Source organism: Sciurus carolinensis, chromosome 5, assembly GCF_902686445.1.
Source record: "Sciurus carolinensis chromosome 5, mSciCar1.2, whole genome shotgun sequence".
Classification (NCBI taxonomy): Eukaryota; Metazoa; Chordata; class Mammalia; order Rodentia; family Sciuridae; genus Sciurus; species Sciurus carolinensis.
The window spans coordinates 135123315-135130966 of NC_062217.1; the positions used below are offsets into that span (position 1 = coordinate 135123315).

The following is a 7652-nucleotide window of genomic DNA, read 5'->3' on the forward strand; positions in this document are numbered from 1 at the left end:
TCTTTCCTTCCTTCCTTCCTTCCTTCCTTCCTTCTTTTTTATTAAAGTTTGCAATGTCTTTTTTTCTAAAAACATCTTTATCAATTTACAAAAACTTGCCCATACTTAATATATATAATTAGCTAGTGTTGTATAACTGTAACAAACATGAAATAAACAACTTATAAGGAGGAAAGGCTTATTTTTGGCTCAGAGGTATCAGAGGTTTCAGTCCATGGTCAGTCAGTCCACTGCTTTGTGGTGAGTTACTACATCATGGCAGGGAGTGCCTGGTGGAGCCAAGTTGCTCACCTCAGGGTGGCCTAGTGAGAAGCTAAAAAGAAGAGACTTAGAGTACCAAGATCCCCTTCAAGGGCACATTCCCAACACCCTAAACTCCTTTCACTAGGCCCTTAAAGTTTCTTTCACCTCCCAATAGCACCACAGTCTGGTGACCAAGTCTTTAGCATATGGGCCTTTGGAAACATTGAAGATTCAAAAACTAATAACAAGTTAGATGTTTTTATCCACCTATAACTATAACCTTAATTCAGTTGGTAAACATATCCATCACTTCCGAAAACTTCCTCCTCCTCCTTTTTAAAAATTTCCTTTACTGTAGTAAGAACTAGAGAGAGAAATTGAGGTATACAGTTTTAGTTAGGCAAGATGCACAAGTTCTAGAGAACAATTGTACAGCATAAGTTCTCTAGTAATACTGTATTACATTCTTAAATATTTGTTAAGAGAGGAGATTCTTTGTTTTTCATTGAAAAGCACCCTGAGAATCTCCTATTTACTAGAGGTTTAGAGTTAAAACCTCAAAGTCCCTTCCCAAAGAATTGAGCAATGAGGTAGCTGAGTTGCTGGAAATTTGGCCTGGCCTTGTCCTGGGGGAGTTAAGCTTGTACCAGAATGAAGACTAGGACTGGAGGACTAGTTTATGAGGATAGCCAAGGTGGAGACAGTCTGGAATAGTCCACATTCTGGTCTTTTAAACAGTACTGTTCCAGTACTGGTCTGCTACTGAGCTATGTGTTTGGGCCAGTTACTTTCCTTATCTGTGGAATTGAAATAATAAAGGTGACTTACTCTATGTTTTTTTTAAGTACAATGTAATATCAGCACCTGGCATATAGTGTTTAATAAATTTCCTACTTCTGATGTAAGTAGTCTGCAGTGAGGTTAGGGATGCCGAGCAAGGCTGAAAGCAGGGAATTGAGGAGGAGCAGGCAGCTCTTCAGGGCAGGGTGCACAATGAGCTAGATTGTTAATTTCAGAGGTATTAATGGATCAAACTGTCTGTCATCTGCAGTCAAACCACCCGACAAAAGCAGTTATTTCCTCCCAGCTCCTCCTTTTTGACGACATTCGTGGTGCTTGACTCATCAGTCCATGCAGCGTCACTAATTCTCAGAAAAGGATGTTTTCTGAGGTTAATGAAGTGACACATCATGAACAAGACAGACAGATTAGGGATTCTGCTGTTGGTTTGTCCAACATGAGCAGCTCTGCATGTCTTCCAACTCCCAGGTAAAACTGTAGCCAGTGAGGCCAGTGGTCTTGGTCCTATCAGAATGTATCCTGTTCACTCAGCAAGTCTCTTCCATGACAGCCAGAGTACTCAGGATGCTAAAGCCACTCTTGAGTGACTTAATTTTCTATAGCATTGATAATTATATAAATATTTTAACAATGCTTGGCTGACAATTAAAACAGCAACATATAAATATTACAATGTGATTTCCAATTCTGAAATTCCTAGGTCATAGATGGAAATTAGAAATCTGTTTAGTGCTATTGATCAAGATAGATGAGGTAAAGAGAATATATAAGTGTTTAGAAGGAGAGCCTGCCCGTGAGACTTAGATTCTAGATGCAAAGGTCAAATTTGGGTCAGGCTTCAGGATGGGCTACTGTTTTACTTTACCACTGAGATGATCCTGCATCATAGTGACTATGCTATAGCAGAGACCTTGTGTTTATTGCTTGATGTCTTAAGAACAGGATTTGCAGTTCCTATAAAATTGTATCAATTCATTTAACTTGAGCATTTACGGGTCAGGTACTATTCTAGGCTTTGGGGATAGAATAAGCAAAGAGCAGTCTATATCCTCAGGAAGAGAACAATTTATTTGGAGACTTGGACAATTAGCAGGTCAACAGATAGATCTATAATTCAATTTCAGGTGCCTAAAACTGAAGAAAAACAAAGCAGGATGAAATGGAGAGACAGGGTGTGAGAGGGCTATTTCAGATGGGGTGTTTGGGAAACTCTTGAAGGGGGTTATATTTGGGCAAAGGGCTAAATGAAATGAAGAAGTAAGATATGACATCTAGGTGGATATATAGAAAATCCTTTCCAAATGTGTGTAGAATTCAGTCACTTCTCACTCCCTCTACTCTCCAACTATCTGGACCAGGTCCACATATCTCACTGTGGGTTACCCAATGACCTCCAGACTAATATACCTGTTTAAACATCACTGTCTCACCCACTCACTCATCACACACCATCTATTCTCAACACAAGACCATCTTTAAAACTCCAAGTCATACAAAGCCACTTCAGTGCTGAAAATCCTGAATGGCTCCTTGTTTCATTCAATGTCAAATTATAAGTTCTTACCATGACTTACAGGGACTGATATGAGTTATATTTGTTTCCTGTGGATTTTTATACAGGGATTAATGTTCTGCCTGATACATGAATGAGTACTTTTTCCCACTGCCATCCTGAACCTGGGAGAACAGAGACTTCTTTGCTTCTATTTCTCATTTTCTGAGCCTATCGACTCCGGTTAGCTTCATGGAGTCTGGGAACAGTTCAGAGTCTGATAAGAGTTTAGGACTAAGAGGGATTCCTAGTTTACAATCTTCTTCCTGAAAAGCAATGAGAAAATTTGGTGAATGGCAGAGTCTCAAGAGTGTGTATTAGTCAGGGTAACCAAAACAAACAGTCTAATGTTAATATTTAAAGCAATAAAATTTATTTGGGGCTGCAGTAAAGTCCTGGAAGTGAGAGTATGTTCATTCCTAGTTCTGAGATTCACTAGGACCCAGAAATCTTCTCCATCTGGTGGTCTGAAGAAGGAAGAGGAAAAGCATGGAGGATGACATTGAATATTCCGGAGACTGTCTGGATATGGTATACATCACCTTTGGCCTGACATGAACATAAGCACTACCTACATTCACAAGAGCAGGGAAATGTTTACCTGTGTGCCCAGGAAAAGGAAGGCCTGGAGAAGGTCTGGTCATGTTCTGTCATACCTACATGAGCCAGATCTTGGGACATGAGTTGGCTTAAATGTTGAGAATTCCATGCAGAGGTGTGACATAACAGGGCATGGTCCAGTATAGACACAGAGAAATCAAGGCATCTTCAGGGATTCAGAAGTGATCTGTATGACTTGAGAATAGGGGAAAATGTCAAGAACTAACACCTGGGGGTCAGATCACCTGGAGTCTTCTATGCCATGCCAAGGTATTTGGATTTTGCCCTGTAGTAAGATAGGCCATTAGATGACTTTAGTAAAGGACTGTAATGTTTAGAGTGACAGTTATTTTGGAATGTTATTTTGAAATGGAGGCCAGGGGTAAAAGCAAGAACACCAGTTTGGAGGCTGTTTCTTCTAGCATTCCCTATTCCAGGAATTCTCAAACTTAACTCACATACAAACTATAGACATAGTATTCATGTAACTATGTTTAGATATTTACATATCACATCCACATATAAAAAGTAGTCCAAGGTGTTTATATTGGTGGGTCACCCAATAGGCCCCAGACTAAGAGCCTCCTTTATATTGATATTTGAGTCCATTTTATTTTCTTTAAAATGGTGACTGTCACATTAAATTGAATTCTCTATCCTGCAATAGATTGCAAACTGCATTTTGAAAATCACTGCTGTATTTCACTAAAAGACATCACTCTACAGCCAGCATCCATGCCTAAATCTGGGCATTGTGTGAGACATCTCAGTCACTCTCACCACCCACCACAGTCCATTAGTCACACTATCTCTGTCTCTTTCTTAAATGTTCTTCATCTGATTTAAACTGTCATCACTGTTTAGATAAGTGGCTTGCAACCTGTGTCCTAGGGATCCCTGAGGCTCTCCTAGACCATTTTATGGGGACCAGAGTATCAAAAATATTTTCAAAGTTTCATAATAACACTATGATGTCATTTTCTTTTTTTACTTTTATTCTCTTACAGATGTATTCTGGAGTTTTTCAAAGGCCATGTGTGTACTGTGCAATTTTCCAGAGGCTGTATGATGAATGATAACACCAACTTCTCTAATGGCTAATGAAATGGATGTTTGTCCTTCACTTTTGTCTTTCCATTTTTCATATTTTTGTCCTTCATTTTTCAGTTTTAATTTTTAATGTTAAATATTGATTTATATAACCCTTCTAATTAAAATCACAATAATTTTAAGAAGTGCCATGGAGTCCTCAGACTCCCTACTTCTGATCTTAATGAGTCTATATTCCCTTTATTACCATTAAAATTGGCAGGATTTTGTGACTTTGAGCACCTCTGAACAAATTCTCATAGTTGTCATGTGGTCCTCTATGTCAACAGAGTTCCCTTTTTGATTTTCCAGTGGAATATTTACTGTGATTCCTAAAACCCCAGTGCTATCTCTTTTCTTGATTTTCAGACTCTTGTACCTACTTTAGAAAATTAAGAATTCATCTTTAGGCTTCTAAATCTTGGAGCACTCCAGTGCTCAGTCATTGGATCCTTCTGCTACTCTGTCACAAATGGTATATTAGCTACCTTATTTAATTCCATGATTTTAAATATTTTGTTTCCAATTCTCACTCCTCTGAACTCCGTACTTGAATGTCATATCCAACTACCTGCTGCAAATATTTGGATACTTAACATATCACTCAAAATTAATATTGCCCAAATTGGACTCCCAATTTTTTCCATGGATGCTTCTTTCCCCAACTTCCTCACCTCCATAACAAGCAATTATATTCTTCAAAGTTCTCAAGCCAATATCTTTGTCTTCCTCATTGAATTATCTGCTTGCTGATATCCAGTTCTTCAGTACATTTCTCATAGATTTTCCTTATCTTTGCTAATGCTACTTTGTACTTAGCCATCATCATCATTTTCCTGGGCTTTGCAATAGCATAATGGTAGATTTTCTACCTTTGGCCCTTGTCCTTGATATTCAAATCTCTTATGAAAAACAAATACCATTTTTAGTGGTCTGTGGTTCTGAAATATTTCCCAAAAGACTTTTAGAACCACCTCTACTCTTTTTCTTATTAGGTCCAGGGACCTAGACCTCCAGGCTCTATGTGGGAGGGATTTACACTAAACCCTCATGTCCAGATAATTGAGTTTCTTCTTCTCTAGGAAACTGATTTCATCTAGACTGAACTTTTTCTTATCAATTCCACATTGTAGGGATTATACACATCTTGGAGCTGTCTCAAAACCTTCTACTGTCTAAGTCCATCACCAAAACTTGAAATATTCACTATACAAAATCATCCCCATTTTCAACTTCAAGATAACCTTGGAAGGATAGACTAACCATGCTGAGTAAGGCAAGTTCTTATTCTAGGTATTAGTCTCTCTGAAATGTTGATTGAAGCAAGACACAGGAAGTCACAAAATTCTACTACAGAGGTAGCTGGTCTACCATGAGCTCGTTCATATGCCCTGTCACCTGAATTTTCCTCTTTCATCTGATCCAAAGTTAAGAACAACCTCCAGTCTTGGTTTATTCTGAGGCTTAGATAGAACAAGTAGTTCCCAGGGTTTGGGGATATAGTCAATTACGTCAAGAGGCAGATGGAAAGTCACATGTAGAATGAGTGAATCAAAACTTATTTCTTGGGTCACAAAAGCAGGACTCATCTAAAAATGAAGGAAAAGAAAAAGAGCATGGCATATTGGTAGTTCTGTAGAACATACATGATCATGTAGAAAACTGGGGTTGGATCTTAGATACATCAAGGAGAGAAGGTTAAGTTAAGGACCTAGCTGAACAAGGAAGAAATAGGGCACAAATCTCAAAGCCCAGGTATAAACTCTTCCATGAAGACTTGTGAGTAAAACCATTAAACCCTTTGATACTCCACTCAATAGAGATTTTGGGTATAGTGAGGTGAGATGAGGAGCACAGCTGCTAACTTTCCTGTTTTAGATGTCAGTCTTGGGCAGGTGGCCTAGAGAGCAGGAGCCAAGGAAGAAAATGCCTCTCATTTGCTTGTTTGTGTCAGTTCTGGTGTTCAGTGCTGCACAAGCATTTCTTCATCGATTCTTTAACAGCATGTTAGGGAGGAATTACTATCCCTGTTTTAAAGGGGAGATTACAATTCAGTGACATCTATCAAATCATTCAGAATACATAGCCAGGGAGCTGGAGTCAGAGTTACACCTGGTGTTTCTGATGTCAAGTTCATAATCTTTTTTTTTTTTTCAGTTTATTGTTGGACAACATTGTTTCACACATACATCAAATGGGCCAAAAAAATAAACAGCAACTTCATAGACCAACAACAACAACAAAAAAAACCTTTTTATCTATTTTCATTTTTAACCTCCTCATAGAAACTACTTATAGTACAGCTAAAGTACATACACAAAAACTTTCTGGAATGTTTAGAGTAAGATTTTTGTTGTTGTTTTTGTTTTTTATACAAGGTGTTTTTTTTTTTTTTTTTCTCCTTTGAGATTATAATGAACATGGGCACACCATAAGTAGTCAGAAGTAAGACAGAGAAGACTCCAAAGGCTGGTTTGGTCATTGGAGATCATTAAAAATGGCAGACCCCTAATGATATGTACAAAAATATAAAATGTAAGTATGTTTAAGAAAAAAAAAAAAAAGCAGGGCTTTGGAAGTTTGGGTTCTTTTTTGTCCCTCCCCTGTTGCAAATTCACGCCGAGTTTTTGGTTGGGTGCTGGAGAGTGCATGTCATCTGTGGGTAGCACTGCCCAGGCCGGAAGGCCTCTCTACTCAAAGGTGACCACATTTAGATTCTGAAACAGGAAGTGGAGGGTGAATAAGTTATGGCGGCCTTTTATTTTTCTTTTAACTTTTCCTTTTTTGCTGTCTAGTAATGCTCATGGGTCTTCTGATGTCAACATTCTCCTCCTCCTCTCTTCAGCTACCTGTTTGCTCATAGCTACCTCGGCTTCCTCATGGTCATCTCTATCCTCTTCCTCACCATCCCCTTCCCCCTCCTCTTCATCACCCTCTTCTTCTTCTTCATCTACCTCATTGTCAGCCTCCTGCTCCTCATTTTCCTCATTAGCATTCCCACTAGCAGGGGCATCTCTCCCTCCCATTCTCTGCCTCCTCCTCAACTTCCTTCTTCTCCTTTAAGTCCTTGATGGTGATCTCAGAACTAGTGTCCACAGCCATGTCTGACATGGTGGGGCATGCCACCGTGATCCAATGCAGTGGGTTAAAAAGGAAACTAGAGTCCAGATAAAGCTGCCTGTGGCAAATGGGGGAGCTGGACCCAGGAACGATGCAAAGATGGCTTTTCAGAGCTACCAATGTGGCACAATCCATATTCTTAACCATAGCACCATGCTCTTAATGATGAGTCCTGGGGCTAGAGGACCATCCATGTCTGAGTAATCAGACAGTGCACAGCTTGAGGGCAGAAGCTCATTACTTTTAT

The 7652-nt window shown here is 39.2% G+C and overlaps 1 pseudogene; it reads right to left on the reverse strand.

Moving 5' to 3' along the window:
* Positions 1-7086: 7086 nt before the first annotated feature.
* On the reverse strand, positions 7087-7396 carry LOC124985757 (prothymosin alpha-like; annotated as a pseudogene).
* Between the last annotated feature and the right edge of the window lie 256 nt (positions 7397-7652).